The sequence below is a fragment of the Natator depressus genome, chromosome 1 (genome assembly GCF_965152275.1).
Source record: "Natator depressus isolate rNatDep1 chromosome 1, rNatDep2.hap1, whole genome shotgun sequence".
Classification (NCBI taxonomy): domain Eukaryota; kingdom Metazoa; phylum Chordata; order Testudines; family Cheloniidae; genus Natator; species Natator depressus.
Window position 1 is genome coordinate 337,632,308 of NC_134234.1, and position 22,344 is coordinate 337,654,651.

Consider the following 22,344-nt stretch of genomic DNA (forward strand, 5'->3'; position numbering starts at 1 on the left):
CGAGCCAGACGCCTGGGAAAAAATTCTCTGCAGTAACTTAGAGCCCTCCGCATCCAGTGTCCCGTCTCTGGCCATTGGAGATATTTGCTGCTAGCAGTCACAGATCAGCTACATGCCAGTGTAGACGGTCTCATCATACCATCCCATTCATAAACTTATCAAGCTCAGTCTTGAAGCCAGTTAAGCTTTTTGCCCACACTGCTCCCTTGGAAGGCTGTTATAGAATTTCACGCCTCTGATGCTTAGAAAACCTTTGCCTAATTTCAAGCCTAAACTTGTGGATGGCCAGTTTATAGCCATTCGTTCTTGTGCCAGCATTGGCCTTTAACTTAAATAACTCCTCTCCCTCCCTGGTATTTATCCCTCTGATGTATTTATAGAGAGCAATCATATCTCCCCTCAGCCTTCTTTTGGTTAGGCTAAACAAGCCAAGCTCTTTGAGTCTCCTCTCCTAAGGTAAAAAGAAAAGGAGGACTTGTGGCACCTTAGAGACTAACAAATTTATTTGAGCATAAACTTTCGTGAGTCTCTAAGGTGCCACAAGTACTCCTTTTTCTTTTTGCGGATACAGACTAACACAGCTGCTACTCTAAAACCTCTCCTAAGGTAGGTTTTCCATTCCTCGGATCATCCTACTAGCCCTTCTCTGCACCTATTCCAGTTTGAATTCATCTCAGTATTCCAGATGAGGTCTCACCAAGTGCCTTGTATAAAAGTTCTAACATTTCCCTGTCTCTGCTGGAAATACCTTACCTCATGCATCCTAGGACTGCATCAATCACTTGAGTCTCAGTTTTCCTATGTGTAAAATGGCATTAATAATACTTATATACAACATGGGGTTGTTGTGAGGGTTAATTAGTTAATAAACTAAAATCGTCCTTGGTGTATCTCAGGTCAGTGGAGTTATACCAAGGATGCATTTGGGCCAGACTCTGATGGTAGTTACATCAGCATAAATCTGGAAGAGTTACTCCACTTTCAGACCCCATTCTCCAAGCAGATGTGCCAATATACCCCTTCTGGGGTCCCACTGACTCCAGTGGGACTTTGCCTGGATGCATCTGCTTGCAGGATTGGAGCCAAAGCACTGTCAGAATCTGACCCACACTCTATAAAGTGTTCTGAAAATGGAAAGTACTAAATAACACTCTTCTGGGATGAAACAGGCAGGAATCCTACAAAGAAGAGATGAGAAGCCAGGCTTCCAAATAGTCGTATGCCATGGGCTCTTGTTCTGGAATCCCATTTATGCTTTTCCTGAGAAACATCTTCCTTCAGATAGCTCTCTCTTCTGAGTGAGTCACAGCCAGTGAGTGAAGCAGTTGCATCAGATGGTATTTTTCCATCCTTTCCCCGTTGTTACATAACGCTGCACATTTTAGAAACACAGTTCAAGGGCAGCTTCTGTGCTGAAGCCCTTGTCTATTGTTGATTTCTTCAGCCCTCACATTTATGATTTGGGAGTATCAGAATATTCTCTTGGAGGGTTTGTCACTATAATCGGGTGGATGAGTTCTTCACATATACTTTACTTTCAAGTGAGCTCTGTAATGTGCACTGCAATAGAATTAATGCTACGAAATCAGGTCTACACCAGATTTCTGACCCAATAGCCTCCATCCCTTTGCATCCATAAACACCCAAATAATATGCCTGCATGGGAGGGGACAGGCAGAGAGGAAAGAGGAGGGAGGGAATATCAGTCTCATCCCCTCAGTCCCCTCGGGGGGAGGGGGCGGAAACAGGCAGGGCAGAGGCAGAACAGGGGTGGAAAGAGGCAGGGCGGAGGCTGGGGGTGGGGTCGAGCACCCCCCCGAGTAGAGGGGAAGTCGGCGCCTATGGAGAGACTGGCTGTATTTGTAAAGCAAACGAGCGTCCAGAGTCACTTAATCAAAAGCACTTGCAACCAACCCTCTCCTAGGCCTCCTTGTGCCAAGTCTGTATGGCTAGCAATCTTGACACAGCTACACTGCAGTGAAACACCCACGGCACCAAGTCGCAGAGCCCAGGTCAGCTGACTCAGGCTCATGGGGCTCAGGCTGCGGGGTTAAAAATAGCAGGGTAGATGTTTTGACCCAGGCTGGAGCCCAGGATCTGAGACCTATTCCCCCTGTAGGGTTTCAGAGCCCTGGCTCCAGCCTGAGCCCGGACATCTACACTGTAATTTGTAGCCCGCAGCCTGATCCCCACAAGCCCAAGTCAGCTGACTGCAGCTGTGCTATGGGTCTTTTATTGCAGGGGAGACATGCTCATAGGAGCTAGCTGATGAGTGCAGACAGCTCTCCCACAAAGAAAGAAGCGAACTTCCCAGGAACAATCCTCAGGGATCATAACAGTAATTTCAAACCATCCATTTGCTTGGAAAAGGCAAACAGTAGCAGTTTGGAAAAAACACACATCGCTGGGGAGATCAATGGGAATTTCAGGGGTGTAGTTAATACAGGTTTGTTATCTATTCATTATATTCAATGATTTGTTTAGTTCTGTGGCACCTTAGGAGCAAGGCCTCAGCTATCAGGAACATTGCTAATGTCAGACATCTAATATAATGGACTGAGCATGGGGTTTGGAGTCAGGAGACCTGGGTTTTATTCTTGGCTCTGTCACCTTGATCTGATCACTTAACCTCTCAGTTCCTGAGTCTTTTCAATGGAGATAATAATCCTTACCCACATTGTTTGTTTAAAGTGCTTTGCGACCGACCAATGAAAAGTGCGATGGAAACACCACGTATTATTTGCATCAAGCTAACGTGGGAACATCTTGGGAGCAGGTAAATAAATCAGACTCTTAATGGTATTGGTATTCACAGCATCAAAGAAACCTCATGCAGAATCTGACACACACCAGGGTGGGGAGGCTTAACTTTAGCAGCCTGCAGCGTGCACTGACCTAGGTCCAGAACAGCTGTGTGAACTAACCACCATAGCCACCAATGACCCTGGGGTTTCTTATCAGCTCCTGCTTTCCCACAAGCTTTTGTATCAGTGCCAGTTTATCTATGCAGGCTAGAAATAAGGCAAACATTTTGAACAGTGAGGGTTATTAGCCATTGGAATAACTTTCCAACGGTTGTGGTGGATTCTCCATCACTGTCTATTTTTAAATTGAGTGGATTTTTTTTTGTAATCATTCAAATGGACCGCAGTTCAGGGAAGTCCTATAGCCTGTGTGATGCAGGAGGTCAGACGAGTTGATCACAATGGTCCCTTCTGGACTTATCTGTAAATCTTGCTCTCTCTTAGGGTGTTATAAGGCCGCCCATCACCATAGTATCTGAGCGCCTTCCATGTAAAAGCAGTAGCAAAATCTTTGGTGGACTTCATGGAGTACCTTGCACTGATCCTTTTGGGGGGGTCAAGACACTGCTTGGCGTAGGGTTTTATGGTTTGTTTGGTTTTTGTTGTTGGATTTTGGGGGGGGGGGTTGGCTGCATGGTTGGGGTTCTGGGATAACAGAGCATGTCAGTGTGAAGTGACAGTCTTCTGATGGAAAGGCATTTGTCTGAGGCAGAACGACTTAGGAGGGTGTGATGGAATACACACCCATATTCACTTTCCACACACTATTGTAATAATCGTTGTACATGGTATGCCTTGGAAGGTATCATTTGAAAACTCGTAATTTGCTGGTCAGTATTGTCCTGATAACACGTATGTGGCCACTCTGTAATGTGAAGTTATAAGATTGTATGATGTTATTAACACATGGTCCAAACCCCACCCAGGCAGAAGTTGGTAAACAGGTCTGTCCTATACAAAGGAATGTGTGCTTGCACTAATTTACATTTAAGCAGTAAACAGAGTCATCAGACAGGAAGGGGAAACAAAGGAAGCTCCAACAGGTGGGGAAAACAGCAGGGAACATCATTCCACATAGACACTTTGTCTCCTGGTTCTCAACCAGAAATGTTTTTCAAGAGGGGGACTGAAACTATAAAAAGCAGGGGTGTATATCTCTCTCCCTGTCTCTCTCTGCCATCGCACTTAAGAAGACAAAGGAAAGCAGCCGTCGGACTTTGGGGGGAGGGGTCCTGACCTGATGAGTTTGGTCAGTAACCTTACTGGAAGCATGTGACGAGAAAATGTACTTGACTCTAATATAGTTTGTTAAATTAGGCACTAGTGAGCATTTGATCTTTATTTTTCTTGTAACCATTCCTGATTTTTATGCCTCATTACTTGTACTCACTTAAAATCTATCTCTTTGTCATTAATAAACTTGTTTTATTGTTTTATCTAATCCAGTGTGTTTAAGATGAAGAGTTTTGGTAACTCTATTTAAAATAATAAGGTGGTATATTATTCCCTTAAATGAATAATGGATTTAAAATATTTGTATTGTCCAGGAGAGGGCTGGGCAGTACAGGATATACATTTCTGGAGGGAAATCCAGGGCTGGAGGTGTTTTGCGGTCACCCTGCAGTATAACCAAGGCTGATGAGAACCAGGCTATAACTGGCAGGGTGCAGTTACACACAGACACTCAGGGTGTGGCTTGCATGCTGGAAGGCTGTGAGCAGCCCAGGTGGCAGCTACTTCAGCAAGGCATTGTAAGGCACCCAAAGTTGCAGGGCAGGGGTGACACAGCCCTCCACCAGTCAGAATTATAGCCAAGTATGTCATAGAGGGTTATCAGAAAAAGGGTAAATGTTGTATTGCATGGTGGGCCAATTTAAAGCGGTATGCTGGTATTTTTGTTGGTGTGAGAAGTTCCTTGTAAATTCTGAAGCATGATTCTCACGTGAGCATGATCATTACATGCAGAAGGACAGTGCTGGTCATTACACAGCACCTTTCATGCTCAAGGTATGGCATAGTTCCATGATTCTACAAAGTAACTTGGCAGCCATTTTGAATTGGGCAGTGGGTCACACACAGCCTTGCACATTAGAATCTGTGCGTTGGAGAGGAATTTCAGGATGGCCCTCTATTGTAGTCCCCCTTCCATTCCCCATCATAGGCCCTCCATGGTAAATTTCAACAATTCTGAAACCTTCCTTTTTGATTTCAACATTTCTTTTTTCTTTTTTTTTTCTTTTTTTTAATTTTTTCACTAGAATTAGTTCAAGTTTTGAAACAAAAAGTCATTTCCAACAGGGAAACCAGAATTCTTCATTTTGAAAATGCCGGGATGGGACATTTCAACTATTTAAAAATATTTTTTTAACATTTTTTGTGAAATTTGTTGTAACTGACCCTCTCCTGGCAATAATTTCTATTTACACTGATTATCATTTTCCAGCAGGTATGTGCTGCACAATACTCAACCAGCTCTTGGCATAAGAAGGTTCAATGGGCATCTTTATGAGAAGTAACAAGGCCCTTTGTACTCTGGTCCCGCTCCTCTCCGTAGCTTCCTTGTTCCAGCTGGTTTTTTATTTCCTTGGGAAAATTACTAGACAAATACCAGCACAAAACTCAGCTGAAGCTATAAATCTTCCAATCATTAAATCCCTTCTACTGAATGACAGCTCTTACCACATTCTTTGGATTAACTGAGTAATAAAATAAGACACCGTTTATTGCTTGTGTAGTATATAGATCTGGGAGTGGTAGGGGGAAGCTAAATCAGTTTACAAAACTGGCCTCAATCAAAATGGATGGATTAGGAGCTTAGAAATGGGGTAGGTAGTTTGGTTACTGGTACTGGGATAGGTAGTTTGAAGTTAGCCCAGGTGGATAGTGACTGTATGTTCTTACTACATGATGGCTATCTTGTGTGGGTCTTAGGCTGGTTTCTAAGTAGACAGGAGTCCCAACCACAAAACTGCCTTTACAATTCACATGTTTGCTTGACTCAGGACTAGACAGGCATAAGGCATGAGATAGCCCCTTCCCCTCAGAGGCTCAGTCAATCAGGCAGCTTTCACCAGCTCTAAATTCACCCCTGTGCAGGGACGCAGCACAAAGTCCATGCGCCACTTAAGTCTCCCTGAGGGTTTAGGAGAAAGTGGCGCTGTACAGGCTTGGCCTGAGGTTGGATTTCACCCTATAAGAAAGAAGCCCCTCGTGTGAAAAGTACTCAATCTGTTATGGCTGGTGCTGGGCAAACAATTCCCAATGAACAATTTAGTAAGCAAATGTCACCCTTTTTCCTCTCTGGCAATTACTGACAGAAAGTGAGTTCCTGTTCACACAGAGGAGGCAATGTGACCTAGTGGACAGCATGCTGGACTAGGGCATGGTAAGAAAAAATGAAAAAAATTCAGTTTCAATTTGAAACTTTTTCTTTTTTTTTAATTTTCTCAATGGCCACTAAACTGAAAAATTCAGTATTGCTCAGCTCTAATGACAAGGGTAAATTTTTGGACATAAGTGGATGACAGTTGCCCTTTAATTTGACTTGTTCTCTGTTAAACCACTGCTTGAGACAGTCTAATGAGGGTATAGCATGTCAGGTTGCCTGGAGAGCCAGTCTCTCTATGCAATCTACTATAAATTCCTTCTGACTGAATGTAGCATTATTTATCATAAGCAGCAAACAAGTAGACTGTGAGAAAACTCACATACACTTAAAGATTTCTTTAAAACATAGGAGTAGCAAGTTAAAGGAGTTGCCAAGTGCATTAACAGTAAAACACTCTGGACATTAATAACAAGTGCCTTAAGTACAAGTGATCATGACTTTGATCACATTTATAATGTGCAAACAAAATAAAGTCCAGATTACTGATATCAGATAATAGGCACTGTAGAAAATTGATAAGGGAGCCAAAGGAACACAAGGAGAACACTATGGCCAGAAGAGTTAAGGACATTAAACAAGCATTTTTGAAGTGTATTAGGAATAAAAAGAATCCTAACAATGGCACTGGTCCATTACTAGATGGAAATGATAGACTTATCAAAGGCAGAAGTGTTCCATAAGTATTTCTGTTCTGTATTTGGGGGAAAAAACAGATGATGTAGTCATAACATATGATAACACTCTTTCCATTCCACTAGTATCTCAGGAAGATGTTAAACAGCAGCTTCTAAAATTAGCCATTTTAATATAATCAGATTCAGATAACTTATATCCAACAGTTCTAAAAGAGCTGGCTGAGGAGATCACTGGACCATTTCTGTTGAGTTTTAAGAAGTCTTGAAACACCGGGGAAGTTCCAGAAGACTCAAAGAAAGCTAAAGTTGTGCCAATATTTTAAAAGGACAAATGGGACAGCCCAGATAATTATAGGCCTGTCAGTCTGACATTAATCCTGGGCAAGATAATGGAGTGGAGGATACGGGTCTTGATTAATAAAGAATTAAAAGAAGGGAATATAATTAATGCCCATCAACATTCGTTTATGGAAAATAAATCCTGTCAAACTAACTTATTATATTTTTATGAGCTTACAAGTTTGGTTGATAAAGGTAATAGGGCTGATGTAATATACTTACACTTGTGTAAGGCATTTGACTTAGTACCATATGATATTTTGATTAAAAAATTAGAAAGATATAAAATTAACATGGCACACATTCAGTGGATTAAAAGGTGGCTAACTGATAGGGCTCAAAATGTAATGTCAATATGGAGTCATCATTGAATGGGTGTGTTTCTAGTGGGGTGCAACAGGTTCTTGGCCCTGTGCTTTTTTACATTTTAATTAATGACCTGGAAGAAAATATAAAATCATCACTGATAAAGTTTGCAGATCACACAAAAAGTTTGCAGATCACACAAAAATTGGGGGGAGTAGTCAATAATGAAGAGGACAGTCACCAATACAGAGCAATCTGGACCATTTGGTAAGCTGGGCACAAGCAAACAATATGCATTTTAAATATGGCTAAATGTAAAAATATTCATCTAGGAACAAAGAATGTCGGCCAGACTTACAGGATGAGGGACTCTATCCTAGGAAGCAGTGACACTGAAAAAGATTTGAGGGTCGTGGAGGATAATCAGCTGAACATGAGCTCTCAGTGAAACTGTTGAGGAGTATCTCTGTCTGCTGCCATTGTGTGTCCCAGCTCCAATGTAGAATCTTTCAGAGTGACCACTGTGTGCTCTCTCGTTGTTTTCCTTAGTCTGAAAAAAAAAAACATATAAACTGACAAATACATGTGCTGTTACTCGTGTATAGGGTAATACATAACAATGTTTGTTTAAATAAACTTGAAATTCCTCACATAATGGAAAGATTACTGTATATTTCTGATAAAAACTTCTAGAATGTCTGTAACGTTACCTGATTTCAGGTTCCAGGGTGAGATTTTTCAAAAGAGCCCTCTATGACTTAGGAGCACAAGTCCCTTGGACTTTCAATGGGACTTTAGCTCCAAGATGCTTTTAAATATTTCACCCTCAGCAAACACATTTATTTTGCCCCAAAGTAAATTCAGATATTTAGGCTGAAATTTCGAAAGGAGCCTCAAAGAGTTAGGTGTCCGACTAAATCAGTAGGAGTTGGGTACCTAGCTCCCATGGCTCCTTTAAAAATCCCATCCTCATTAAGAAATGCTATTGCCTACCAGATAGTACACTGGGTTAGGACTCAGGAGACCGGGTTTCAAGTACCCATCTCTGTCACTAGCCTGCTGGGTGACCTTGGGCAAGTCACGTAATATCTCTGTGCCTCAGTTTCCCCCTCTGTAAATGAGGATAATGATACTGCCCTTGTTTGTAAAGTGCTTTGAGATCTCCTGATGAAACGTGCTAGATAAGAGCCAGGTGTTATTATTACTCATAGAGCTGCAAAATGCTGACACAAATGGGAAGCTGGATAAGGCCCATATCATGCAAAGATTACACCTGTGCTTAACTAACTGGCTGTTCAAGGAAACAGACTGTATATAAAAGTGCTGCCAAATGCACAAAAGAAGCAAATTGCAAAACGCAAGAGTTTTTTTCCTCTAATCTCCATTAATTACAACAATCGTGTGCATTTCTTGTAATATAAACAGGCAAAAAAAAAAAGAATTCAGACAGACATGCTTTTTAAAATTGACAGTGTCTTTCTAATTTTACTTCAGATTTAGGGAAATACATTAGGAATTACACTGCTTTATTCATATTACTATATGGGGAAATTATAGTTGCCAAATTTTATGTATTTTATTTAAAAGCTAATAAAGTATCCAGTGAAAAAGCCTGAGTAAATTAAATGTTCCAATCCAAAAATGCCTTAACATACTGGGCAGTGAAACATCATCTATGTTTTTATCAGCTGTCTTTGCAGCAGTGGCTAAATATGGCTTGTACGTGCATGGCATTTTTCCCCGTTTGTGTAGATCCTTTCTGTTATGTAAGGCAATCCTCTGCATTACAGGCTTTATGTGCAACCACAAACTCATTTTGCCCCCAGTTCTTCCCTTTGTCCTCAGATGACTGAGCTCTGATTCCAGATTTGTGCATGCAAATTAAATTATTAAAACTAACAGTGCATCTGTCTTCTCTTATTTATTGTATCCAATGCCATGGGGGATACGCTTCCAATTATAAAATAGGAAAAGGTAAATTTAGCCAAACGAGCACTTTATACTGTAAACCGGCATAGTCCCTTGTGCCTCATGGACAGCAGTAGGGCTGAGCATTCTCCAGTTAACAAAATTGGGCTAGCTTCCCAGATGGCATAAATCAGAACAGCTCCAATCAATGGAGCTATCTGATTTATACCAGCTGAGGATATATCCCAAACTCTGTTAAAGTCAGCAGAGCTGTGCCAAGTTACATCTGGCAAGGTTCTGGCCTTTCATGTTTTATATTTCAATGTTGATTCATCCATAGTACAGCCTAGAAGAATATGTTTTTTTTTTCAGTTTTAAAATAAACAGGAACAGCTCCATGAGTTTCAAAGCTATGATTTAATCTGAGCAGGGGGGAAAATATCAGCCCCAACCTGAAACAAATGTAAATATCAAACAACCGTATTCAAACACAGACTAAACAATGGGGAAGATAGAAGGAAATGCAATGCCCTGCATGGTTCATGTCAACTTCTGAGAAGCAGGTTTATGGCCATGTGAAATCTTGCCAACCCAATTCACAAGTCAGCCGCCATTAACTATTTACAATCATTATTGCCCTCTGCAATCTACTAGAAGGTGGTGGGCAGGGAGTATTCCCTTTGCCCTGGTTGTGTGGTATTATTTTTAGCTGTTCTTATTCAGGATCACATAGAGATGGAGGAGTTAATTCACATTTTAAAAGTACATAAAATCATGACGTATTATTACACTGCAATTCATTAATAAATAGACGTTCTGATTCTCATTTACAATTAAGCCCCTTTATGCCCCCCGCCCGTGTAAAGATAAGCTGGAAGTTGCTAGTAGAACTGAACACACAGGCCAATGCACAGATCCAAGACATCCGCTATATGATCTAACACAGGGGTGGGTAAACTTTTTGGCCCTAGGGCCACATCGGGTACAGAAATTGTATGGAGGGCCAGGAAGGGAAGGCTGGGGGAGGCTATGCCTCCCCAAACAGCGAGGCGTGGCCTGGCCCCTGGCCCCATTCTGGCCCCCCGGAACTCCCACCCCCATCCAACCCCCCCTGCTCCCCACCCCTCACTACCCCCCAGGACTCCTGTATCCTATCCAAACACTCCTGCCCTCTGCCACCTGACCGTCCCCCTGGGACGCCCATCCCCTATCCAATCTCCCCTGCTCCCCACCCCCTGACTGCCCCCCTGGGGCCCCTCCGTCCCCTATCCAACCCTCCCTGCTCTCCCTGCCCCACGTTACCTGTGGGGTGGGGGAAAGGGGGGCCTCAGTCCTTTCTCTGTGTGTTTGCCCTGCTCGTTTGGCTGCTCTCCCTGGCAGTCGGGCAGGGCTCGCTCCCTGTCTGGGCTTGGCTGCTGTGGACAGGGGCCAAGCATGCTGGAGGTGGAGGGGGGACCTGGTTTACTCTGCCCCTGGCCCCGGCAGCAGGACCCAGGCCCCTCAACCACCCCTCTGAAACCCTCCCCTGCTCCTCGCCTCCCACCCCCCGCCCCGGAACTCCTCCTGACCACGCCGCCCTGGAGCACGAGGTCTGGCTGTGCTACAGCCGTGCCACCCGGCTGGAGAGGCAGCCATGCTGCCCAGGTGCCCCCCAGCAAACTGTGACTGCGAGGGAGGCAGGGAGGGAGGGGAGCAGAAGGGGAGGGGCCAGGGGCTAGGCTCTGCCCCGCTCACCACGCTGCCGGGGAGTTGGGCTGGCGCCTCTGCAAGCCTGTCCTGCCCCCACTCCCTGGCAGGAGCTCGGGGGCCAGAGGGAAGGGACCTGCGGGCTGGCTGTGGCCTGTGGGCCGTAGTTTGCCCCCCCCCTGATCTAACACCACTGACATCTCAGCCAAGATTTCTTGCCACCATTAAACCCCTCACGTTGTCACCCAAACAGACAAGAGATCAGTTATGGCAAATGAGTAGAGAACAATCCTATAGCCTCTGGACTCTGGCTCCAATCAGTCGAGCCCCTGTCGCCCGGTGCAGATCAGCCTGGGACAGTGTGACACTGCCTCAGTCAACTCCACCGTGGAGTTGCCTGGTTTAGAGATGTGATGATCAAGTGGGGCTACATCACTGGCCCCAATACCTGTGACTGCGGCAGAGAGCCTCAAAATATGAAGCACCTCCTGCAATGCCACCTGCTTGAGCGCGAATGCTCTGCCAGTGACCGGGCGCCACTGAGTGCAGTGATCCGGCAACCGTGACAAGAAGCATACACCCACTTTAAGCCCCCTTTATACTGCCAGACAGGGATAAAGTGGTCTTAGAGTAAATAAGAAGCAGGCACTTATGCACCTAAATAGCCAGAGATTCCCAGGACAGGGGCTGAAAAGTCAAATCCCTTTCACGCAGCTAAGCACAGACACTCCCACCAGAGTGTCTGGGAATGTTGACTTTACTGCAGACAGCTCGGACCAGAGCAGACTGGATGCAGCAATGTAATGCGTGTGAAAGTGGCTGGTGAACGGATGCAGGGGACCCAGCAATTCCCAACCTCACTTGGGGTGTATTTAACCCATGCACGCTACAGCAGTGACCCAGCATTCTTAAGATTCTGGGTTTCCTCCTATGCCACCGACTTACAAACTAAGCCTGTCTGTAGCCTGACAGGTCCTTATGCAGGGAGGTGCTCAAGCAGTCTCATTGCAGAGACTGCTGCTTTTCGTGCAACCCCAGGGGACACAGCACTTCAAAGTGAGCGGAGAATAGGGTCTGCCATTGCATCTCCTCCAAACCTTGCATTGGTCCATGGAATGGGCTGACAGTGTTGAGTGGAACAGGCAGCGCTGGGGAAGGGTTGTGCCAGTTGAGAGACAAATCACTCCATTAAAAGCATGTGGAGCATTTTTTCAATCCGATCAGATCTTTGATAAATCAAGCACTCCTCAATCCAACCCCACTGCTCACCACACAACAACGATCAATACTGCGTGACATCACTTTCACCTCATGGTTAGGGGCCGATATTCCAGGTGCAGGGCACCCCGAGCAAGAGCCTTCCCAGCTCCCATCGGCTTCACCAGAAGCTGCAGGTGTTTCGCACCTCTGAAAATCAGGCCCCCGGCATTTGAGTGCCTGACTTCAGGCTCCCAAGTTTTAAAAGTTGGCCTGATCCTATGAGCTGAGGATTCCAGTGAGCAGAAAGGGTGCTCTGCACCTCTAAGGAGCCAGTCTGGACCTCACAGGATCAGGTTCTTCATTAGGGGTGCACTCAAGCTGCAAAATACAGGTCTGGATCCACCTGTCAGGGATGGCCTAGATAATACTTAGTCTGCCATGAGTGCAGGGGACTGAACTAGATGACCTCTGGAGGTCCCTTCCAGTCTTATGATTCTATCTTGGGTTGTTCAGATCCAGGGTTTTGGTTCAGCCCGTGATTAAGCGTAGGGGCCATTTGCAGCTCCAGTTGAGACTCGCTCCTCCCAGGGAAGGTTAAGGGCTGTTCAGACCTGTGGACTGGGTTTGAGCCCACTCTAGCTTCAAGGCTTTGAGAAGATTTTCATGAGGGGCTTGCAGATTCCTTGGAGGGGCATTTGTGGGAAGTTATTCAAGTGCAGGGGGCATCCTGAAGGAAAGGACAAAACTGATGGTGAGAGAAGGGGAGGGAAGTTGTAGTGAGGCAAAGGGCTGTGGAGAGCATGGGGCGTTTAAAGGGGTGTGGGGTAAAATCAGAGCAGGGATGTAGGCAAGAGTGGAGCTGTGCCGAGCCCCAGTTAACAGCCATGACAGATCAGACCAGCAGCAGGCTGGTTTCATTAATGGATACTGGTTAGATGGGCAACCTCCCCTACACAGCAGGGGCCATCTCTCCTCCTGGAAGGCCCCAAGGCAGATTGTAACTTATGAGAGCCTGCAAACTAGACAAAGCCCATGGAGGGGGGAACTCAGGAAGTAAGGCGGAGAAGTTTAATCACAACCTGAGTTCAGGGCCTGGAGCCCAAAACACAGTGCAACAACCATGTAAAGTGGCAAACGAGGCCCAACTATCCTCAGCTGTAGTGATCTTCTAGGGCCAACCACACTGGTCTAGTGGCAGCTCAGTCTAGACCAGGGATCGGCAACCTTTGGCACACAGCCCATCAAGGAAATCCGCTGGCAAGCCGGGACAGTTTGTTTACCTGCAACGTCCGCAGGTTCGGCTGATCGCAGCTCCCACTGGCCGCGGTTCGCCATTCCAGGCTAATGGGGGCTGTGGGAAGCGGCCCATGCCCAGGGATGTGCCGGCCGCCGCTTCCCTAAACTGGGAGGAGAGGTAGATACGCTGGAGGGTAGGGATAGGATACAGAGGGACCTAGACAAATTGGAGGATTGGGCCAAAAGAAATCTGATGAGGTTCAACAAGGACAAGTGCAGAGTCCTGCACTTAGGACGGAAGAATCCCATGCACCGCTACAGACTAGGGACCAAATGGCTAGGCAGCAGTTCTGCAGAAAAGGACCTAGGGGTTACAGTGGACGAGAAGCTGGATATGAGTCAACAGTGTGCCCTTGTTGCCAAGAAGGCCAATGGCATTTTGGCCTGTATAAGTAGGGGCATTGCCAGCAGATCGAGGGACGTGATCGTTCCCCTCTATTCGACATTGGTGAGGCCTCATCTGGAGTACTGTGTCCAGTTTTGGGCCCCACACTACAAGAAGGATGTGGAAAAATTGAAAAGAGTACAGTGGAGGGCAACAAAAAAGATTAGGGGACTGGAACACATGACTTATGAGGAGAGGCTGAGGGAACTGGGGATGTTTAGTCTACGGAAGAGAAGAATGAGGGGGGATTTGATAGCTGCTTTCAACTACCTGAAAGGGGTTTCCAAAGAGGATGGCTCTAGACTGTTCTCAGTGGTAGCAGATGACAGAACAAGGAGTAATGGTCTCAAGTTGCAGTGGGGGAGATTTAGGTTGGATATTAGGAAAAACTTTTTCACTAGGAGGGTGGTGAAACACTGGAATGCGTTACCTAGGGAGGTGGTAGAATCTCCTTCCTTAGAAGTTTTTAAGGTCAGGCTTGACAAAGCCCTGGCTGGGATGATTTAATTGGGGATTGGTCCTGCTTTGAGCAGGGGGTTGGACTAGATGACCTCCTGAGGTCCCTTCCAACCCTGATATTCTATGATTCTATGATTCCCGCAGCCCCCATTGGCCTGGAACAGCGATCCGCAGCCAGTGGGAGCTGCGATCAGCCGAACCTGCGGACACTGCAAGTAAACAAACCGTCCCGGCCTGCCAGCGGATTTCCCTAATGGACCGTGTGCCAAAGGTTGCTGATCCCTGGTCTAGACCCTTGTAGGGGATGTCAAGCCAGGTCTTATGTGGGAGATGAATCTTTGCTACAGCAGGCCCAACAGTGTGGAAATACCTGCTTTAGCCCATCTTTCCCCATTTTACAATGCCTAAAATACTTTTCTTTCAGAAGCAGTTTTGTTGTTTAAATCATGATTTCTGCAAACAACAGGCATAGGATATACCTTCCCATCCATCCATCCACCATATGGCCTTCATCCCTGCAGTATATAATGTATAATGTGTAATTCACGTTTGGCCCAATTGGCCCAATGCATTTTTAATGAAGTGCCCCAGTTACCTTGGAGGGGACGCTTTCTGACCTATATCCATTGGAGTTACAAGAAGTTACATCAGGCATGAATTGACACAGGCTGAATCAATGGAGTTACACAAGGAATGATTTATACCAGGAATGTATTGCACAGAGTTGGGATTTACTCACACCCAGGATGAATCAATGGAATTATGCCAGGGATGAATCTGACTATAAATAGACACACAGATACATGTATTTAATTTTACAGGGATGTGTTTTTCAGAAGGCTATATATACTAAATTAGACCAACAGTAACTGCTGAGTTCAGCACATTTCACACTTTCCCACTCTCAGGTAGTTTCGCGCAAATTAAATTTCACACCAGCTCTTGCAAGATTATGAACTTTCCAGGCCAGTTTAGGGGATTCCACTATTTACGATCAAAGTATCTTCGCACTAACTGTGTAATGTGTGGGTATAAGGAACATGTTTTTACAGCAATATCAGCTCATTCTATGCTGCAAGAAAAGAGCCCTCATACAGGAAAAACACAAGCCAAAAAATGCATGCTGAAATGACCACATATGCATTGTGTCGCTCTGGTCTGGAAATCCACCGTTCCCTTCTAGGGGTAGGAAGAAGAAGAATCTCTGATTTGTATGGTCAATAAATAGGTCCCCAAAGGCTGCCAGATTTCTCACGAAAGCTCCCCAAAACCATGCAACCAATGTTTCTTTCCCACTTGAAATCCAGTAGGGCCCTCCTTATTCAGGACAAGTTGCCATTCCAGTCTATAGAGTCCACATCCTTGGCTAGTGTAAGTTGTCATAGGTCCATTGTTTTCACCAGTTTATGCCTGTGATGGCAGGTTGCCAGCTCAAATCAGAGCCATAGGCCAATTCACTTGTGTATTCACTTATTAGAATAGGAGAAAGGGGGATGTTACTACATTACATTTACATGGCATATGCCCCAGTAATTACATTTGCTCTACATTCGTGAAAATTAGTGAAATGCTAATGTTATTGTCTTCACTTATCTGTAACCTGTTGGATTCTATTGCATTACATTATGTATAACCCTGTACTTAATTAACCTTAGATCAAGAGCATGTGTTAGTATTAAGATAATAATTTACTTGTTATATAAACCGCATGAAAACTAATAAAGTGTTACTTTTATTGTTTTCACTTATCTATCCCTATCCTAATGTAATGGCAGACAATTGTATTATGTATATTCTTGTAACTAAATTACACATTAAATGCAGATGAAGCCTTGGGGGATGTAAATGAGGAAGAGGCTAACTTCAAAGCAATGGCCATTAAGCAACACTGGGAATTCACAGACTGTCTGCATTGCTTATTCTTCGTCAAAGGCAGAACCCATGTGGGTGAAGACACTGTTCAGATTGGCTTCTGTGAGCAGGATCTATAAATGCTGGTTTAAGGGAATGATCCTGCATCTCTGAACTGTTTTGGATTCTAACAGGGTGAATAATAAACAAGTGGACAGAGATCCCCAGAATTTCTCTGAGTAACCCTGAGGAACTTTTAGAAATCTACCAGGTTCCTTAAACTCTGTTAACATTTTGGACTTACAAGCTTTGACTCATCTGTTAATGTATTTTACCTGCTTTAACCTCTCAATAACTCTGATTTCTTTTCTTAGCTAATAAACCTTTAGTTAGTTTCCAGCATTGTTTTTGATGTAAGATCAAGAGTACCCACTGACCGATCCTTTGGGATTGGGAGTAACCTAATGTGAGGTGATTTTGGGGTTCCTCACAAAGTCTAGTTTGTCTGGGTGGCAAGATGCGCTGGAGAGCCTAAGGGGACTGTCTGTGACTCCATGGTAAGACTAATATCGTAATCCAGGAGTGCACATGTGTTACTGGCTTGGTGAAATCTAATGATAGAATATACCACCAATTTAAGATGTCTGCCCTATTTTCTGACAGTCTGACTTGAGATGGGCACTCTCAGTTGTGAGTCACTCAGACTGTGCGACACCACCGAGGAGCTGTCCCCCGGTGGGAGTTTTATCAGAGTCAGAAGCACAGACGCAGGCCCTCGATGACTCAAGAAATAACCGCCACAAGGTAAACAGGAAAATCTGGCTTCCTCCTCAGATGGGGACTGATTCAAAACCTACTGAAATGAGTGGAAAGATCCCCATTGACTTCAATATGATTTCGATCAGGCCCAGAGTGTATTCATCCCTCTTCTTGTAAAAGTGCTGTAGGGCCACCACCCGGGGCTATAGGGCATGGAAGAAAGTTCCCTGCATGCTGTTTCCTAGTGGAGGTTGGGTGATGGGCGGGCCTGGATAGGGGAGAATCTGATGGTGTCACCACTACACAAATCTGATGGTCCTTCCCCCAGTACCAGGGCCACACCGCTGCTGAGTGTTGTCTGATGAGGGGAGGATTCCTCATTTCCCTCTGTCTGCAGAGTTTCCCAGCGTCAGTCAACCTGGGCACTGTCGAAAGGATACGGGACTGTGTCCTAACATTTAAACTCAGCAGGAAAGCTTCTCAAAATGCTTCCCTCGTGACAAGTAAGGCCGAGGACTGTGGTGTTGAAATCTCAGCAATAGCTGGCATTTATTATGCAATGAGCACAGAACTAACTCAGCTCAGTTTGTAAACTCAGCTCCCAAGGGGACATAGTTTTACACTAGCTGGAGACATGGCCCAGGGCAGGTGTGGGCCCACTACAAACAAGCTAAGAACAAATCAGAAACAGAGAGATGGTTGGTTTCAGAGTAGCAGCCGTGTTCGTCTGTATTTGCAAAAAGAGATGGTTGAATCCCCATGCATTTTTAGAGTTATTTAATTCATTTGCCTTTTCCAATTCCTTTTAAATCTGAGCCAAAAGATTTAACTAGCTGGGTAAATTGTGTCTGATGGCTCTATCTTTAACAACAAAAGGTAGGACTTCCTTTCCAAAGCTATCAGTCACACTTTCAATCCACCAGCATTAATTTGACTGATGGTTGGTAGCAAGGTTAATGGCCAGTGCCTGAAACAGTTGGCTCTTTGCATATTATTTGGCTCTGGTAAAGGTTAAATAAGGACGCTGCAAAAAGCTGCATCAGGATTTGGCAGCCCTCTACGGGAAGTCTGTCTCAAGAAGAGTTTGCTGCAGTTTTTAACGCTGAATTTATTTCTTCAACCCCTCTGGAAATAAAAAGGTGTGAATTCATTACAAACAGTACCAGGAAAACCTGGAAAAGAAAAATCAACTTCTCTCTTTAAAAAAAAAATAAAAAAATTTTCAGTGACCTCTCTGTCTATGTCTTCCACCAGCCTCTTATCTGAGAGGAGGATTGTCTGTGGAGAAAGGGACTAGGCTGGAACCTGGGACAGCTAGGTTCAGTTCCTGGCTCCACCATCGACTTCCTGTGTGGCCTTAGGCAAGTCATGTAATCTCTCTATGAGCCTCAGTCCCTAGTTGTAGAGTTAATATCTCCTTCCTCACAGGAGTCCCATGGGGGGCAACTACATGTGCACAGATATTGTGGTAATGGGGCCCAGATAGGTGTCACATACATTGATAAACTTACCCTCACAACACCTGTGAAGTAGGGTAGTCTTACTAGACCCACTTTATAGATGGGAAACTGAGACACGGAGAGATTAAGTGACTTGCCCAAGATCACATGGACTGTCTGTGGCAGAGCCAGGAATTGAACCCATGTCTCCTGAGTCTCAGGCCAGTGTGTTCATACCAAGACCATCCTTCAATCATACAAGAAAAGCATGTGTCACTCTAAAAATAAGGATGAATGGCCAAGTTGGTTTAAAGAATCACTGACCACTATGAAGCTGAAATAATGGGTGGGGAGGTGACTCATCCATGTGGCAACTAGTGGGTCTGTCAGGAGCCCTGTCAGCTGGTGCTCCAGACAGGAGCAGCAGGGTGCTGGGCAAGAAAATTCCCTGCTCTACCAGTGACTGAGCAGAAGAGTCCAGACATGGCAGCTCCTATGAGGGAATATGGGAAACGCAAGCAGATTTTCCAAGCGCATTGGGAGGGATCCCCCAATCTCTTGGGAAGGGGGTACTGTCTCCAGCTTACAGATGGAGTAGCTGATACACACAGTTACGTGCTAAGGGTCACCCCGCAAGTCAGAATCCAGGACCTTATCTCTCCCCTAGGCAGTAGCTATAGCAGCTCAGAGATTGGTTGCTGGGATGAGGTGAACTGTCCTTTACTAGAGAACAGAGCATGTGCCGACTCTATGATCTACACGAAAGTCTGTGGGGTCATCCCACAGTTTCCCCCAACTCACTTGGGATCCATTGACAAATACTGTGACTGCATTTTTGAAAAGGGCCGGATAATCTGTGGCTATTAATAATATTTGTAACTAGGGAAACTAAGGTAATAAGAGAAGAGTACTCCAGCACCATGCTTCAGGGCACAATCTGACCACCGGCAGGAATCAAGAAGGAATTTTCGTACTCCCACCACATACCTCAGCACTGCCCAACACTGGCTGGGTATATTATTAATGGGATTCGGTTTTTTTCATCCTCTGCTTAAGCCTCCAGCATTGGGCACAGTCAGAAACAGGAGACCGGACTAAACAGACCAGGTCAGATCCAGTAAGACAAATCCGACCTTCTTAGCTTCAAAAACACATCATAGCGTGGACACCAGCAGACAGTGTCAGAAAGCCTTTTACCAGCCCAGACCACCACTGCAACGATCATGGGCCCAAGAGAGCACAAGCTTTAAAGAAAAGCCCCAAGGTAGAAAATCCGATTATGGGAGTAAAAAAAAAATTTTTAAAGGAAGAACGAAGCACGAAGTCTGAGCTTTTGTCCCCATCAAAAATGTACAATTATTCTTTGACAGCCAGTGACTTTTGTGAGCGTGGCACATATGGAGGTGGGGAGGAGTGAGAATAGGTTGCTGCTGACGTTAAATATATTGCTAAAGTCCTGCCTGGATACAAAATTTGTCTCCGCATCCAATCCGCGATCCACAAAAATGCTCCACGGGTATCCACGGATTTGCAGGGCTCTCTACGTTGCCATGTTCTGTAACTAGAGTGTAACTTTAAAGCAAGATATTTGCAAAGCACTGAGGCAAATATCATTTGAGCTAACCAAGATTTGAGAAAGAAAGCCACCCTGAGACCCATCAAGACCTCTGCTTTTACTACTCTATAGAGAGGGTTCCTTGATTCAAATATTTTAAGGCCGAAAGGAACTGTTGTAATCCTCTAGTCTGACCACCAACATAGCATGGACATTGGCATCTCGCCCAGTAATTGCTGCATCAAGCCTGTATGCATCCTGTTCATAGAATCATAGAAGATATGGGTTGGAAGAGACCTCAGGAGGTCATCTAGTCTAACTCCCTGCTCAAATCAGGACCAACCCCAACTAAATCATCCCAGCCAGGGCTTTGTCAAGCCAGGCCTTAAAAACCTCTAAGGATGGAGATTCCACCACCTCCCTAGGGAACCCATTCCAGTGCTTCACCACCCTCCTAGTGAAATAGTGTTTCCTAATATCCAACCTAGACTTGCCCCACTGCACTTTGAGACCATTGTTCCTTGTTCTGTCATCTGCCACCACTGAGAACAGCCAAGCTCCATCCTCTTTGGAACCCTCCTTCAGGTAGTTGAAGGCTGCTAACAAATCCCCCCTCACTCTTCTCTTCTGCAGACTAAATAAGCCCAGTTCCCTCAGCCTCTCCTCGTAAGTTATGTGCCCCAGCCCCCTGATCATTTTTGTTGCCCTCTGCTGGACTCTCTCCAATTTGTCCACATCCTTTCTGTAGCAAGGGTCCCAAAACTGGACGCAATACTCCAGATGTGGCCTCACCGGTGCTGAATAGAGGGAAATAATCACTTCCATTGATCTGCTGGCAATGCTTCTACTAATGCAGCCCAATATGCCGTTAGCCTTCTTGGCAACTAGGGCACACTGTTGAATCATATCCAGCTTCTCGCCAATGTAATCCCCAGGTCCTTTTCTGCAGAACTGCCACCTAGCCAGTCAGTCCCCAGCCTGCGGCAGTATATTGGATTCTTCCATCCTAAGTGTAGGAATCTGCATGTGTCCTTGTTGAATCTTATCAGATTTCTTTTGGCCCAATCCTTGTCTAGGTCACTTTGGACCCTATCCCTACCCTTCAGCACATCTACCTCTCCCCAAAGCTTAGTGTCATCTGCAAAATTGCTGAGGGTGCAATCCATCCCATCATCCAGATCATTAATGATGATGTTGAACAAAACCAGCCCCAGGACTGACCCCTGGAGCACTCCACTTGATACCGGCTGCCAACTAGACATGGAGCCATTGATCACAACCTGTTGAGCCCGACAATCTAGCCAGTTTTCTATCCACCTTATAGTCCATTCATCCAATCCATACTTCTTTAACTTGCTGGCAAGAATACTGTGGGAGACCATATCAAAAGCTTTGCTAAAGTCAAGGTATATCACGTCCACCACTTTCCCCATATCCACAGAGCCAGTTATCTCATCATAGAAGGCAATCAGGTTGTTCAGGCATGACTTGCCCTTAGTGAATCCATGTTGACTGTTCCTGATCACCTTCCTCTCCGCCAAGTGCTTCAAAATGGATTCCTTGAGGACCTGCTCCATGATTTTTCTGGGGACTGAGGTGAGGCTGACCGGTCTGTCATTTCCCAGATCTCCTTCTTCCCTTTTTTAAAGATGGGCACTATATTTGCCTTTTTCCAATCATCCGGGACCTCCCCCAATCACTACAAGTTTTCAAAGAGCTAGATCATTTATTAGAAAGGCAACCAATCCTGATTTAAAGACTTTGTGTGATGGAGAATCCATCTCATACCTAGGTGAGCAGTCCCAATGGTAAATTACCCTCACTGTTAAAAATGTGTACCTTATTTCAAGCCTAAACTTACCTAGCTGCTGGAGACTGCAGAAACTCCAGTTCTAAGTATAGGAACATATCACAGTTATTCTAAGTACCTAGGGCAGTAGAAGCTGAGTTTTTAATTATACTTACTATATACATATTTAGTTCTTGTAACAATGAACAAATGATAATATTGGGTCAAATCCCCAAGGCCCAGATCCTCAAAGGTATTTAGGTGCCTAACTCCAATTGGCATCTCACTGAAATACCTTTGAGGAGCCAAGTCCTTTCTCAAGGCCAATCAGTACTCACACCAGTTGTTCTATTGCGACCAGTGAGAATACTCATATGAGGAACTTGCTCATCGGTGAGAATAAGTGTTCAGAATCTGGCCTTCAGTGACTACTCATGCAAAACTCCCATTGGCTTCAGTGGGCGTTGTGACTTTGAAAACCAGTCGAATTATTTAGATGCCTAAAAATGGACTAAAAAAGTGCCTGACAGTGGGCATCCAAGTTG

The 22,344-nt window shown here is 45.0% G+C and overlaps 1 long non-coding RNA gene across 1 annotated transcript in view; it reads right to left on the minus strand.

Annotated features, from left to right (window-relative positions):
* Positions 1-22,344, minus strand: part of LOC141987492 (uncharacterized) — a 30,983-nt gene that overhangs the window by 3,802 nt on the left and 4,837 nt on the right. Inside the window, exon 2 of the long non-coding RNA XR_012639552.1 lies at positions 7,831-8,022. This is a non-coding gene — a long non-coding RNA (uncharacterized LOC141987492). The remainder of the gene's footprint in view (positions 1-7,830; positions 8,023-22,344) is intronic.